This window comes from Rhinolophus ferrumequinum, chromosome 9 (assembly GCF_004115265.2).
Source record: "Rhinolophus ferrumequinum isolate MPI-CBG mRhiFer1 chromosome 9, mRhiFer1_v1.p, whole genome shotgun sequence".
NCBI classification, from domain to species: domain Eukaryota; kingdom Metazoa; phylum Chordata; class Mammalia; order Chiroptera; family Rhinolophidae; genus Rhinolophus; species Rhinolophus ferrumequinum.
In genome coordinates, this window is record NC_046292.1 from 26,117,487 (window position 1) to 26,132,416 (window position 14,930).

The 14,930-nt window shown below is 48.6% G+C and overlaps 1 long non-coding RNA gene across 1 annotated transcript in view; it reads right to left on the reverse strand.

The window, feature by feature from the left end:
* Window positions 1-1,649: 1,649 nt before the first annotated feature.
* Window positions 1,650-14,930, reverse strand: part of LOC117026605 (uncharacterized) — a 57,556-nt gene continuing 44,275 nt past the window's right edge. The window contains exons 2-4 of the long non-coding RNA XR_004423792.1: window positions 5,337-5,428; window positions 3,353-3,525; window positions 1,650-1,796 (exon numbers count right to left, since the gene is read on the reverse strand). This is a non-coding gene — a long non-coding RNA (uncharacterized LOC117026605). The remainder of the gene's footprint in view (window positions 1,797-3,352; window positions 3,526-5,336; window positions 5,429-14,930) is intronic.

Consider the following 14,930-nt stretch of genomic DNA (forward strand, 5'->3'; position numbering starts at 1 on the left):
GCAAGGGGCAGGAGCAGGGTGTGAGGACTTGTGCAGCTCAGGACCAGGGCTGGCTATCTCTCCAGCAAGAGAGGGCTGGGAGGAAGGGTTCAGACCCGCGTGTCCACCACCACCCACCTGTCGACACAGCAGCTCCCCATGCCTGTCTCAGTGACGCAAGGGCTGTCAGCCCCACAGGAAATAACCAACCAAAGGCCTCAGGTAGAAGGGGGTGAAACCTTGGCCAGAGCTTTGTTCCGGGAAGGTTCTAGATGTGTGGAGCCCCTCTAACCAAAATAAGCAGATCAGCTGAAAGCAAATCAGGTCAAGGTGGGATTAAGTCTTCAGATGCCCTAGAAAATGAGAAGATGTTAGTACCATCCCCCTCTCCCACTATAAAATTCAAAATAAATTTTGATTTTTGGAAATGACACAAAATGTACAAAAATGGCAAAGGCAGTATGTGTGGTAGTTAGGGTTTTAAAGCCGGACTTTGGGCAAGTGACTTGAATTCTCTGTGTCTTGGTTTCCTTATCTTTGAATGGAGGTGATGACCATCCTTGAAGCGGTTGTGAAGATTAAGGGGGTAATATACACCAAGTTCCCACTTAACGTTGGTAGGTTCTACAACTTTAAGCAAAACAGTGTTATAAGGAAACCAATTTTACCATAGGCTACTTGATATAAACACGAGTTAAGCTCCTACAGAATTTCATCAACGTCATAACGCTATTTGAAGACCTGCTGTACTTAGAACAAAACCTGTCACGGAGTGAAAGCCTATTCAAGGTTATTAGTATCATGCTTTTTAAAATTAAAATATCTGCTTTCCAGGTTTTCAGATTGCAAAATTCTGCAGAGGATCATTGGAGCTGCAGGTTCTACCCTTTGTTCTGCCCTAAGCACATGCTCAGGTTTGCCCAGGGAGTACTCAGCCCTGCCAAACCCCCCCTGACCCGCTGAGACCAGCTGGCATGGTGCCAGAACCAGGGCTACAGGGAGCTGGGGGAGGGGTATCAGTAGGGCCCCTGGAGCCCCGGTCTCAGGTCTCAGTATCCATTCACTGAGAAGGGGCTGGGAGTGGTGGAAACAAAGCCCCTCCTAGACGAGCTTCGGGGCCAAGCAAGTTCCCACAGTGGGGGTCCAGTGGGCGCCCATTTGCCAGAACCAAGCACAGGAGCACCAGTGAAGGTAAGAGGACTCAGAGGGTCCCAAGGATGCTAGGCTTCAACCCCTCCGGGCTGGGAGGATGGATTGGCCCAGGCCAGCAGGGGGGCGCTGAGACTGGCAAGGCTGAGGACAGCAGCAGGGCGGGGCTGCAGGGCTGGAGCAGGAGAAAGGGCTCTGTGCTCCCCCTCCCTCCCAGGTCCCCTTCGGAGCAGCAGAGGAAACACAGGGGACTTAGCTCTGTCTTGAAGTGCAAGGAAAATCAGATTTTTATAGTCACTCTTGGAATGGTATAGTAATTAAGCACTCAAAAGGAGAGAGATCTGCTGAGAACAGCTTCTGGATGCCTCCCCAGCCGGCGCCATCTCTAGGAACTGTTTCCTCCCCCGCCCCCGCCCCGACTGCCACAAGGCTGCAGCTGGGCTTCCAGAACTATGATCCTGCACCCTCCACCCTGCCAGCCCCAGGTGGGGGGTGGGGACCTCACTCCACCAGGGCCAATCAGAGAAGCTCTTCAAGAACTTGGAGTTGGATCAGAGGGATGTTCAGCTACTTCTGAGGTGTTTGCTATAATCTCCAGAGCAGCAGGAGCCGAGTTCTCTGCCGTGCGGAGCCGTGTGGAGCCGTGTGGACCAGAGAAGCCACGGAGGCTGTTCTTCAGGGAAGGAAAAAAAGCAAGACAGAGATGTCAGATCTGCAGAGGAGCAGAGACAGAGAGAGGTGCTGGAGGAGCTCTCGCTGGCAGTTCCCGTCCTGTCCTGAGGACCAGCTCCATCTCCCCAGGAAGCACTCAACATCCTTACAGCAAAGGTCCCTTAATGACTGAGCTACTCTGAGCGGGTTTCTATTCCTTAAATCAAGACGCTACTGTTTCCTGTTCTCTCTGACACCATTAATCCTAAATTCCATCATTAATTCACTAACAATGTACACATCAGTTTCACATGCATCCCATTTTCCGAAACAAAACATAACGAAGGGGAGAGGAAAGCATTTCTTATGCAGTCCGAATGAATTCTTCTGCCCCTTGTGGCCTGGTCTTGCCTTGGTTCTGCATTGAGAGAAACACAGTCTGGCAGCCAAACGCAATTAAAAAGGAATTCCAAGTTTTACTTAAATCTCTCAAAGTATTGTAAAAGGGATCCAGTTCAAATCAAGCAGACTCTTAAAGAGCCCTTTCCTCTTTTCTCTACCTTTCCCCAGAGCCTCACACCCGGCAAGCCTTTAAATTCTTACCCTTACACTCTCAGCTCGCTCAGTTCTCCTGCCTCTCCCCCTCCCGGCTTCTCTCTCAGCAACTCATTATATAAATGTCTGAGGCTTTGGGCTTTTTTGTTCTCTCCTTTCTCCCTTACCTCCATTTCCACAACAAAAGAGAATGCTGACACTGACCCTGCAGCTAGAGCCTCTGGCTCTTGTACCACCCCTTCAGGCTCATCTCTCTACTTGGTCCAATCCTGACTCACAGAATCCTCCTTAGGGGGCAGAGAAGGTGGAAACAGAAAGTGGGGCAACACAGTGGGCAGGCAGGCTGAGGGCATCCCAAGTCAGCCAGTCTTGGTCTTGCCCCTTTGAGAATTCTGGAGACTCAATTCAGTGTCCCAGGGACAGCTAATAGACCTCTACTTGAGGCATACAAATCCAGAGTCCCTAACTCCCCTCCACCTACATCCACACCCTGTCCTGACCTCCAATGTCTCAGAAGCCCCACGCTTGCTCCCACTTACACAAGGCCAAGTTCTTACTTCTCTCTGGGTCTCCTTCTTCCCTGCTGCCAACTGGACACCAGTCCAGAGGCTTCCCCCAAGTCATCTCTCGATCTACTCCCATAGTTTACCCATGTCATCCATCACAGGGGCCGTCTCCCACTGGCTCCTTCCCGCTAATGCCATCCAAATGCCCAAACAATACCCTGCCATCTCTAAAGCAGGTGCTCACACAAGCACACAAACCCACATGCACACGCGTGCACGATGGGCGTTGATCTTCGGTCTTCCAGAAGCACCACTGCCATTTTTCTCTTCCAGTGGCTCCCCACTGCCCCATGGCTAACTTGTCCTTTCCTCTCTTTGGCATTCAAGGTCCTCCACAGCTTGGCCTTCTCTCTCAGCCCATCCCCCCTCACCTACCTCCCCGACACAAGCCCTTCTGTCAAGCTCAGCTCACTTGTCACCTTCGGGGATGGCTTTGTTCAGCTGGTTCCCACCTGTAATACCACCCGCACCAAATAAACACAGTCCTAGCCTGCAGGGTCCCGTAGCCCAGGGTCCCTTCTTCGGGCACAAAAATGTGTTTGAAGGACTTCCATTTCTCCATGGTATGTCACTCCAACTATAAAGCTCTCCAAGGCAAGTGCTTGGTTCTTCCAGACTTCCAAAACTACAGGAAAAAGCAAATCACAAAACAGTATGTCTAGTACAATTCTATTTTTGCAAAAACTGAAAAGCAACCAAAAACTCACATGGGTGTGTATGTGTACATAGGTGAGTGTGTATGTGAATGTGTGTATGAGTGTTTGTGTGTGTGTGCACACATGTAGAAAAATGTCAAACTTTTAACACTGATTGTCTCTGGAGGGTCAGGTAGGAGATAGGGATGAAAAAACTTACACTTCTGACTTTGTATTTCTGTAGTGTTCACATTTATTATTGCAAGCAAATATCACTTGTAATTTTTTTTCTTAAAAAAAAAAAGTGAGCCCTTTATAGAGAGCCAGAAGATTTTGTTTCCAGTCGTGCCTCTGCCACAGACTCATGTGACCTACACCAAGCCCTTTTCCTCTTCTGGCTGCAGTGTCCCATAGAATAAGGAGCCTGTGCTATACCCGTGGTTTTCAGAGGGCCCGAGATGGCCGTGAGGAGTGAGAGGACGCTGGCAGCAGGGCTGCGTCCCCTTGTCCCTGTGTCGCCCTGAGCTGGACCTTTACTCTTTTGTCAGTTTTACAAGTTCAGTTTCCAGTTCTTCAGCCAGGCTTTGAAAACCACCATAATCAGTAATGAGGAATTTCGGGCGGGTTTTGGATGGGATGGACAAGTCAGGTCCATTTGAAAAGAGGGCACACGTACATTGCTGGTGGGAGGGGAGTGTAAAATGGAAAACAGCTAGGCGGCTCCTCAAAAAATAAAACACATACTTAGCAATTCCCGTCCTCAGTGTATGCCCCAAAGGGTTGAAAACAGATACTCAAACAAATACTTGTATACAAATAGCAGTGCTATTCACAATATCCAAAAGGTGGGAACAACCCAAATGTCCATCAATGGATAAAATGGAAAAGCAATGTATATATATATATACACACACACATATATATATATGATGGACTATATTCATCCATGAAAAGGAATGAAGTACTGACACATGCTACAACATGGATGAACCTTGAAAATATTATGCTAAGAGAAAGAAGCCAGACACAAGAGGTCACATATTGTAGGGCTCCATTTATATGAAATATCCAGAAGGAGTAAATCCATCGAGACAGAACACAAATTGTTGGTCTCCAGGGACTGGGAGAAGGAGAGAATGGGAACCAAATTGCTTACGGGGTTTTCTGTTGGGGTGATGGAAATGTTTTGGAACTAGATGGAGGTGGTGGTTGCACAACACTGTGAATATCCTAAATACCACTGAATTGTTTCTTTGAGTGGTTTGTTGTATGTTATGTGAATCCCACCTCCATAAACTTTGTAAGAAGCAGGCTGCCTGGCGGTGATAGGGGATCTGGGTTGGAGGGGACGAGCAGTGGTCAGCAGGAAAGAGACCACGAGGCACGAAGGCTGTGGGAACAGGAGGTGAAGGAGCTGCACCACTGAGGGTTGGCCCTCGTTATCATCAGGTGGGGAGCTGAGGGACGGGCGATGGATCCTAAGGAGGGGGAACTACCAGCTCTGCCCCGCATCAGAGAGGGTCCAGAAAAATGAGGGCAGAGAGAACCCCGGAGATACGGGTTTAGCCATGGCCACTCGAAGAAGAACTAGGCGTGCTCCTGACAAGCCCCTTGTCTGGGCAGGCTTTGTCCTGAGTGTGCGGCAGGACTCGGCTGGTCCCCAGGGCTAGATCCCAGCACCCAGAGTCTGGCCAGGGAGCACCCAGCTGTTCCACCCAAGACCAGACCTAAACGCAGCCCTGCCTGCCTTTCCTGAGGGCTTCCACCCAAGCACCAAGACAGACAGAACAAATCCACTCACATGGTTCAGGGAAGAGAGGCGGGTCCTGTCTCCTGGGTCCCTGTGACACAGGGTTGGGTACCATTATGGCTCATAACACAGTCAAGAAGAACCTTCAGAGAACAAGAGATTTCTATGAAAAGAAAGGGGAAAAGGATTCCGCAAGGACACTCAGAGATGACCTCGACCACCCTCCCTGAAAAGAATTAGGATGCCTAAGAAACAGGGAGAAAAACAAAGGAGGGGGTGGCTTGCCCCAGGGGTGGGAGGTCTGCAGCTCGGGAAGGACTAACTCATTCTATACAGAGTTACTGAAAGCCTGGACACCAAGAGCCCTGCCTTCATGGAACACACAGCCCTAATCTGGACGAAATGAAGGCCAAATGCAAGGGAGGAAAAGCTGAAAGTCACACCAACCTTTCCAGTGGAAACAGTTTGTATCTACAAAGAGCCATCAGGTAAGTCTCCTTTCCTTCACTCCACGTGTGCACGTGTGTGTTTGCTGCATGTTGTCCCGATCAGCTCACATACTCTGTCAGCAAGTGTCTCAGGGTCCCCTGACTTCCTCTATCCTACAGCCCCACACCATTGCACAAGCACACAGTAGGTGCTCAAGGAAGATCTGAGAACCTACTAGTATAGTGTCATGGTTAGGTGACTATCCTTTAGACTCAGACAGAGCTGCCTGCAAATCCCAGCCCTGCCACTCACTCCTGGATGTGCAATCGTGAACAGCTATTCTTGTTATTGGAGCTGTATTGGGGTTTGGCAATCCAACCCCCGCCTCCTTCTTTCATGTCTCCTTCCCACCCCAGGGTGAAGGGGGCCCCTCTCCTGAGAGACTAACAGAAGGCCCTACAACCTTCCTTCTCCCCCAGCAAGGAAAAGCCCTGTGAGGACCTTTGATCTCCTCACTCCATGCCATTCTCCCTCTGGCCTTCCCCAGCTCACCACACGTAGGGATGAGTAGGGACCTGAAATCCAGCCCCCACTCCATCGCCAAGCCCCGGGCCCCGCCCTGGTGCAGGGCTGCAATTCTCTGGCGAAAAACTCTTTCCCTAATTCCCCCAAAGCCATGGAGGCTCCAGCCCAGGCCCAGGCCAGGACAGAGGGCATCACAGTGTGTCCTAACCCGAGACACAAAGACACGTCCAACACACCCCCAGAAGAGCTCCAGCCTCTCAAGCTTGACTTGAAGCTCATTATCTCGACACAGTTCCCACCCAACCCAGAGAAACTCCATCTGATGGCACATTCCCCCGGTCAGACCTACCCGCCCTGACTCCCAAGACTCCCAAGCGGGTGTCATTACAGGCACAGGGAGGCGGGTCTCCCAGGAGCCCGGGCTCCCCAGCACCACGTGACACACCTCGCTCCCAATGTCCAGTACAGGGCTGCCTCCCCACTGGACTGTGGGCCTCTCGAGGGGAGGCAGTGTATGCCCTTCCTCTCCTGGTCCCAGTGCCCAGCACAAGTCCAACGCGGCACATGGTCACCGGAGCCAGAAGTACAGGCCCTGGATCCAGCCTGTCTGTGTTCAAATACAGACTCCATCCCTATTTGCTCTGTGACTCTGGGCTTGTAACTTCACCTCTCTCAGCCCTGGTTTTCTCCTGTAAAGCACAGCTAAGGGTACTCATCTCTTTGGATTGTTGTAGAGGTTAAAAGAGATAATGTACCCAAAGTGCTTAACACAGGGTAGAGCACATGGTAAGTACTCAAAATAGATTAGCTGTTACCCTTATTACTGCTACTATTACTGTTATTACTTACGCACATATTGACTCCTAAACCTCTGATTTCACAAAATCATAGGCTCTTGTATCCAGAAAAGCTTCATTTTCCAATAAGGAAACTGAGGCTCAGAGACATTAAGAGACGTGAGCAAGGTCACACAGCTAGCAGTAAGAGACTACACTGAGTCTAGAAGGCAAATTTCCTACATCGTCATTTTCCCTGCAACGTCCCTGAATTCTTTCTCATCTGCCCACTTGTTCCGGCTTCGGTTCATACATAGTTTTGTTTTATTGTTTAACTTTCGCATGCGGGTGTGAAGGAGCACGCGCTGTGTTTGTGTGCGTGTGTGTGTGTGTGAATGTACACGGGTCTGAGAGTTGGTAGGCTTCATTGAGTGTGTTTCTGGGCACACTCCGGTGTGTGTACTTGGATATGTGTGGGTGACTGTTTCCGCGTGTGTTGCACTGGTGTGTAGGTGAGTGTGAGCGTGTGTCCTTATACACGAAGATGAGTGTGAGCACCTGTGGAAAGATTCTGCTGTGTGCGTGTTCCTGTTTATAACTGCTTGGGGGTGAGTTTTCTGCCCAGCATGATAGTGAGGTCACTGCAGGCAGGACTGTGTCCTTCACAGAGCCTGGCACACAACAGGCCTCAATAAACATGAGTGGAATAGAAGGGGATGTGTGTCCCCTCAGGAGAGTGCAGAGGGTTTCCACCTCCAGTAGTCTCTGCTACTAAGCTCAGTGATTATAGGAGGGGTGCCCCCTTGGGGCCCCATCCAGCTGGGCCATAGTGTACCTTCCATGAACCAGGCAGTAAGTGCAAAACAGCTGGCTGGAGCCATCCCCAGAGGGACAGATGAAGTGGGTGCCCAGGGACATACCCCCAGCCTGAGGGCGGTTGCTTAAGCGGCAGTAAAGGAAACAAAAGATGAAATACATCAGCCATTGGCAGCAGTAAAAAGAGCGAAATCGCTCAGCAGAAAGCCGTGTGCTATCCATCATTCAGCCCTTCTCCACTTCAGCTGCCGAAGCAAGAGGGTGTTTTAATGCCCTCCAATTCATTTGCATTCGCACTGCCACTCTTTTATGATATCAGGGATTGCTAAGAAGAGCTGAGCGGTTTTTTAAAGACGTTGATAAACCATTTCTACCATGAAATAAAAGTTTTGGGGGGGAAGAGGGAAAAGAAAGTTTTCCAAAATAATGCATTCCGTCTGCAGAGTGATGGGTAAGTGATTCTGCAGATGTATTGGCCCCATAAAACTGAGCAAGGAGTTTGGCCCATATGTGAGCTCTGTGCTGGTGAGAGGAGCAGTTCATTCATTTTGCAGCTGAGTTGAGACCTAAAACTTTGCAGAGCCACTGAGAAAAGCTTCAAAAGCAGCCCGCATCTTCCATGTGGCTAGAGCTTGTGACCCCTGCGACACATACATACGGTCAAGGTCTCTGATCCTTCCAGTCTCCTCTAGGAGTGCCCCCTGGCTTTGAAAGCACGGCAAGCAGTAAATGATTCAGCAGAGAGGGGTTCTCTTTCCATTTTCGTCTGAGAACCCAAGTAAATAATTAGGTGTGACCATTATGCTCCTTACCGATACCACACCATTTCTTACCCTCTTGTAACACGTCACTAAGCACTACCACGTGATCTGGTTTCGCAGCCAAATCCGGGCTTCATGACCTTGCGCAAGCCCCTTCTGTAGTGCGGGCTTCAAATTCTGCACCAACCAAGTGAACACATCGGTCTAAATGTTTGGTCTGCTAAAGCAGTCAGGCATTGCCATCCTCACGTTATAGATAACTGAGGTTCAGACAAGGGAAGTTGCTTGTCTAACACCACACACCTGGTAAAGAAAGGTAGGGGCAGGACTTAAACGTGGGCTTCCTAATCCTCAGGTAACAGCTTTTTCCTTTCTCCCTTCCACATTATTGAACATGTACTAAACAGCAGGCGGTTGTCCACTACCTCCCTGCCTTCCTAGAACCTGGGGACAGACGAGAGGGCAAGACGGAATGATGCCATGCCTGCAGAGTTCACTAAAAGACTTCCCAACCAAAAGAGCACAAAGTCCCCTGTCCCCACTTAATCCCAGGTGAGACTTTCCACATCCTCAGTCTGAGCTTTATACTCCTGGCAGATGTCCACACATGAAGACATAGCAGACACCTTCTGAGTGTGTTTGTCTGACCAGCACTGGAAAGATCTCTCTGCCCCAGAAATTGCTGTGCTGACCTATCACTTGTCAAATATTCGCACCATTAGTCACACCTATGGGTCAAGGCATTGTTTAGGTACAGATGACATCTCACTGGAGGAAACATTAACTCAAAACTCTCTGCTCCTCTTTGCTCAAAAGGGCTGGAGGGGATGCTTAAGGGACATGGATCTCTAAAAGACAAAGAGGTTTAGAGCATCTGTGATGGATGGATGGATGGATGGATGGATGGATGGATGGATGGATAGATAGATAGATAGATAGATAGATAGATAGATAGATAGATAGATAGAAAGATAGACAGAAAGACAGATAGAAAGACAGATAGATAGAATAGAGACAGAGTGCTAGTGGGACAGAAAAGGCTGAAATAGGGAAGAGAATGCCAGGACAAGGTGGGCTCAGCATTCTGGCAGCAGGAGAAGCTGGTCCTGACGGGCATTATTTATTGAGCTCTTACTATGTTCCATCATGGACCTATTTTATCTCATTTGACATTCATAACAACATACTAGGAGGTAATTTTTAATCACCCCTCTTTTACACAAAATGAGACTCAGAGGTTAAGTAACGCCCAAAGTCACACAGCTCGCAAGTGACAGCAGAGCTGGGGTTCAGTCCAGCTCAGTACATGATCCCCTTTTGTCAAGGGAATCATGCAGTCGATCAGCGGGTCACAGTTTATGGCAGATGCTGGTGCCCTGCCTGCATTCCCTTAGAGACAAACGCCTACTAGAGACCCTTAGGTGCTTGTCCGACAAACTCCTGCCCCGGAGCGTTTTCAAAGTCTAATTTATGATCTTCCCCTCCTGTCCACAAACTCTTGTGTCCCTCCTACATCCAAAGGCAACCTGGGAGTCCAGCGGTGCCCCTCCCTCTTGCTCACCGTCACATTTGATCACTCAGCAAACCCTGTCGCATCCATCTCCTGCAGGCCATCTCCTCCCTGGACCCGATAGCTCAGGCCCAAGAGGGCTCGCTGACTCTCATGCCCATTTTCCCCTCTTGCAGCCCCCAAAGACCTGCAGCTCCCACCCAGACAATCAGAGGCCCTAGAATGGGATCTTTCACCACCCGTCTCAGTGGTCATAGATCAGAAAATAGCCTGCGTAGCATTTTGGAGGGGAACCTGGGCTCTTCCACTTACTAGCTTGTCCACTTGGGCCAATAACTTCTTTCAAAGCCTCAGTTTCCTCACATGAAACCTCCCGCCTTCCAGCTGGAGAGCCCAAAGCTGGATAAGAGCCGACTGTTGCCTTTGAGGGGCATCGAGTATAACAGCAGACAGACATATGATTAGACAATTAAAATAGCCTGATAAGGCTCTGGAAGGGAAGTGTATGAAACAGAGCACAAAAGAGAGAGCAATTAGGTAGTTAATAATGACAGCTACTGTTTATTGATTATCTATAATGTGATATGCATTTTACTTATATGAATTCATCTGAACCTTAGGTTGAAGCTTCTAAAAAGACATAATTATCCTACTGCTTAGATAAGAATGGAGAAGTAAAATAACTCTCTCCAGGCTACAGCCATCATGTCCTGGGGATTTCCATCACTCCTCTTCTTATACTTTTAATACAGTCTCCTCCATGACCTCCTCCAGTGGTGTCTGAGTCAACCTCAGTTTCCCCATTTACCCATAGAACAGTTAGCATGAGGTAATCTCTCCATGGCCTCCATTTTCTCATCTGTAAAAGGGGTATAATAATAAAACGGATTACAAAGAATTATACTGAGCAGCTAAAGAAGTTACTATATGAAAAACATTTAGAGCAGTGCCTAGGACAGAGTCAGGGCTACATGGTGATATATTCTTCTTGGTAATGTTATTCTTACTGTTATCACCATCTTTCTCTGAGCCCGTGGACCACCTTGGGCTCAGTGAGGAGCCCATCATCTATGTTTATCAAATGACACAGATGAGAGTCTCCTACACAAACCAAGCTCTGTCTAAGTTGAAGTCTCCAGGCCCCTCCCACACAAGCAGCTCTTCCCCAAACCACCTTGGTCAGGAATCTCACACACCCCTATTTCTACTATCACTGGGGGGCTCCCAGCCCCCTTACTTCCCCAGCCTCACACACCAAGCAAAGGGAAGCCAGAGTCGCCTGGGAGAGGCCAGTGGAGAAAGGGAAGGGCTGTTTTCCTGCAGGGGTCTAAGGCAATGCCTTGCGGCTCATGAACAAAATCCCTTCTGCTTTTAGGAGTGCCGGGTATCGGCAGCTGTATCTCTGGTCAGCCAAGAGACTCGTGTTAGGAACTGCCCATTCCTGGTGAATTTCAATGAGGTGCCCTTTCCGCAAAGAGGAGGAAAGTCATCATTTAAAAGACAAAGGCAGCTTTTGCTTGGCAAGATAGCATGATGGAGCAACTGCTGCTTGGGGGACAGGAAGAGAAGGCTGAGGGTCTCCCCCCACCGCAGGCCACATGCGGTGATGTCAACAAGATCCCTCCTCTGTGTCTTGTCTTGGGTTGGGCTCCAGGACACAGGGGTGCCTCAGACACTGTCCCACAAATAAACAGGCAGCTACTAGACAGTGTCAAATGTGCCAGGACAGAGATATGCACGGTGAGCTCAGTAGGGAGGGGGCAAAGGAATCACAAAACCAGCGTGGGACAGACAGGGTTTCACAGAGCAGAGTATTTGACAGGGGTCCTGAAAGAAGAGTAGGAGTTCACCAAGCAGAGAAAAGGGCTGGGGTTTTGTGAAAGCCCAGATTATCAGAAAAGGATGTGTCATAAGAACTTGCGACCGCACAGAGGAACGGTGAGAAGTGGAAAAGAAGTTGAGGCCAAGTTGTAAATGGCTATATAGGACATGGTAAAAAAAAAAAAAAAAGTGGATTTCCTGTTTGAAAGGACAAAAGGATTTCAAAAAGGGGAACGATATGATGCATTGTATGCTTGAGGAAGCGTGAGGCACGGATTATAGAGTCGTAAGAATGGGGCCATGCTTGACATTTCTAGCCTTGAGGTAGTGAGGGTTTGACTGGAGCTCCCTGAAGCACGGCTAGGGAAAAACAAAGGAGGCTGAAGACGTTTTAGCTGAGGAATGGGTGAATTCCTACGGGGAATACCTAGGGTCACCATCAGGACACAGCTTGACTGACCAGATGATGGAGGGTCCTCCAAGACCAACAGAGGTCTGGAGTTCTAGGCCAGCTGGGAAGTGGGATCTGAGACCCTAGACTGACAAGAAGGAGGCCTAGAGCCAAAGCGTCCAGCCCACATTCCCCTGTATCTAGGATGGCAAATACATTTCATCCTACATGCCAACTCTGATGGATTGGTGGTGTCTACCTAAATTGCTATTTGAAAAGCATTATAAGACCATATCTGGGCCAAATGGGAAAGAAAGCTCTGATTGATTAGCAACGTCTGTCATGGGCGCTGGGTCGGGAGGGCTATTACATGTGTCTCATACCTGTTTTTCCTGCACTACGTACTCAGATTCCCTGCCAAGAGTGATTGAGATGAGTCGTGGGTGCCTGCCTCATTCAGCGCAGTTAACAGAGAGCAGCGGTGCACATGGGAGCGAGCAGGTACGGGGAAGCCACGAGGCTGCCACCTCTGCTCACTGGGCCTCCGGCTAATGGAGTCTCGAGAAGCACCAGGCAGCAGCTCCACCTCTGTGACTGATCCCCGACATCCTGAATGGTACCTTAGAGACCCCTCCTGGGAAACCCATAGAATCCCCCAGACACTGACCAGCTCCTGGAGCATTCACAACTCTCTACTGTTCAGAGGTCGTGTCAAGAGGTAGTACAAGCCATAAAAACAAAGAAAGGGCATCTTTCAAGTTAGAAATTATTCATCTGGGACCCATGAATGAGCTACTGTAAACCCCTTGAAATCATGTGGAAATTGTTCTAAGTATGTACATTTTCCTCAACGGAGGTCTTGCTTTTTGTTGTTGTTGTTTTGTTGTTTTCTGGCAATCTCTCAAAGAGATCCATGGCCCAAAAAGTCTTCAATCACTGCTCAAAATGAACAAGAGTAATGAGATACAAGTGAATTCTGCTGCGGTGAGGAGGACGAAACATCTGTATCCAGTAGGAAGTGAACTTCTGGGGGTACCACTGGTCTACTCAGCTAGTATAGTTGCCTTAGCCTTAAAAAGTACCCTCCAAATCTGGGGTGCAAGCTTAGGGCTCCTTTTGAGGATTAGGTAGCTTAGAAATCCAGGGAAATACTTTTTTTCTCAAAATATGTTCTTCATCAATCTTTCAAAGAGATCCATGCCCCCACAAAAGGTTTCAACCACTGCTCAAGATGAAGGAAAATAATGTTATCTATAGTCAAATAACCAGAGAGGTTTGTGGGGCCAGGAAAGACAGGAAGAAGAAGAAAAAGGCTTGTGCTGGGAGAACAGCTAGAATTGGCTGCATCTAAAGGCTCTGTCCTCCCCACGAAACTGTGCCAGGTTAGGAAGATGCTTTGGACATTATGTTGGGAACTGGGATGGTGGGAGCCCCTGAAAACCATTAGGCTTAGGAAATTGTGTTTGATGGGGGTCAGGGGTCTGGGTTAAAACCAGGAAATAGGGTGGAAGGACCTGGCCTAGCATCCCTGGTTCATGGTTCATGACCTGAGATACATGGAACTGTATCACTTCTTCAGGGCACATATGCCCACTTGCAAACACACATTAATTAGTGCGTTTAAGTGTTGTCTATTTATGTGCTCCATAAGTCTGCCATCCCTAGGAGAGCAAGAACTGTGTCTGGTTTGGCTCCCACTGGCACCTGGCAGAATGCTGGGCACATAGTAGATATATTCAGAAATATTTGTTGAATGAAAAGAAGAGTGGGTGGGTAGATAGATTAGTGGACAGCCAGGCCAAGGTGGTCCATCTGAGAAGCAGAATCTTGAGGAAAAATTAAATCAAATGCCTCACCAGTTTGGCATTTGGGCGGCAATCTGGTATAGTAGCTCAGAGAACAGACTCTGGAGTCAGCGTGCCAAGTCCAAATCTTAGCTCTGCTGCTTATTTGTGTATGACCTTGGGCAAAATATTTCAGCTCTCCGTGCCTCCGTTTCCTAATCTGTGAAGTAGTGATAATAATAGTCCCTCTCTGCTAGAGATACTAATAAGTTAATACATCTAAAGTACTTAGAATGATACCTGATACATAACAAGCATTCGGTAGTAAATTTTAAAAAGCTGAACACATATGGAGAATCTAGGTATAAGGCAAAGGAATGCAGAGGGTAGGAAGGGAATGAAAGCAAAAAGTGGGAAGAGGTGGCTTCAATGTCACCTTATAAAATGCCAGTGGCTTACCCTGGTGTAGAGGAATCCATTAAGGGTACTGACCAGAGCTGGATAACAGTGATATATATTTTTTTAACTTTTTAAAACCAAATTTTTTAAATGTGTTTTCCAGGACCCATCAGCCCCAGGTCAAGTAGTTGTTTCAATCTCATTGTGGAGGGCGCAGCTCACAGTGGCCCGTGCAGGGATAAAACTGGCAACCTTGTCGTTAAGAGCACCAAGCTCTAACCAACTGAGCTAACCGGCCACCCCCCAGTGACTTTTGTTTTTTTGACACAGGGATAACAGCACATTTAGGGGAAGATGAGCTGGTTTTTAGACCTGACTGTGGGCATCTATGTGGGACGGTCCAGCAGGGGAGCCTGGGGCTAGGAAGGAGAGA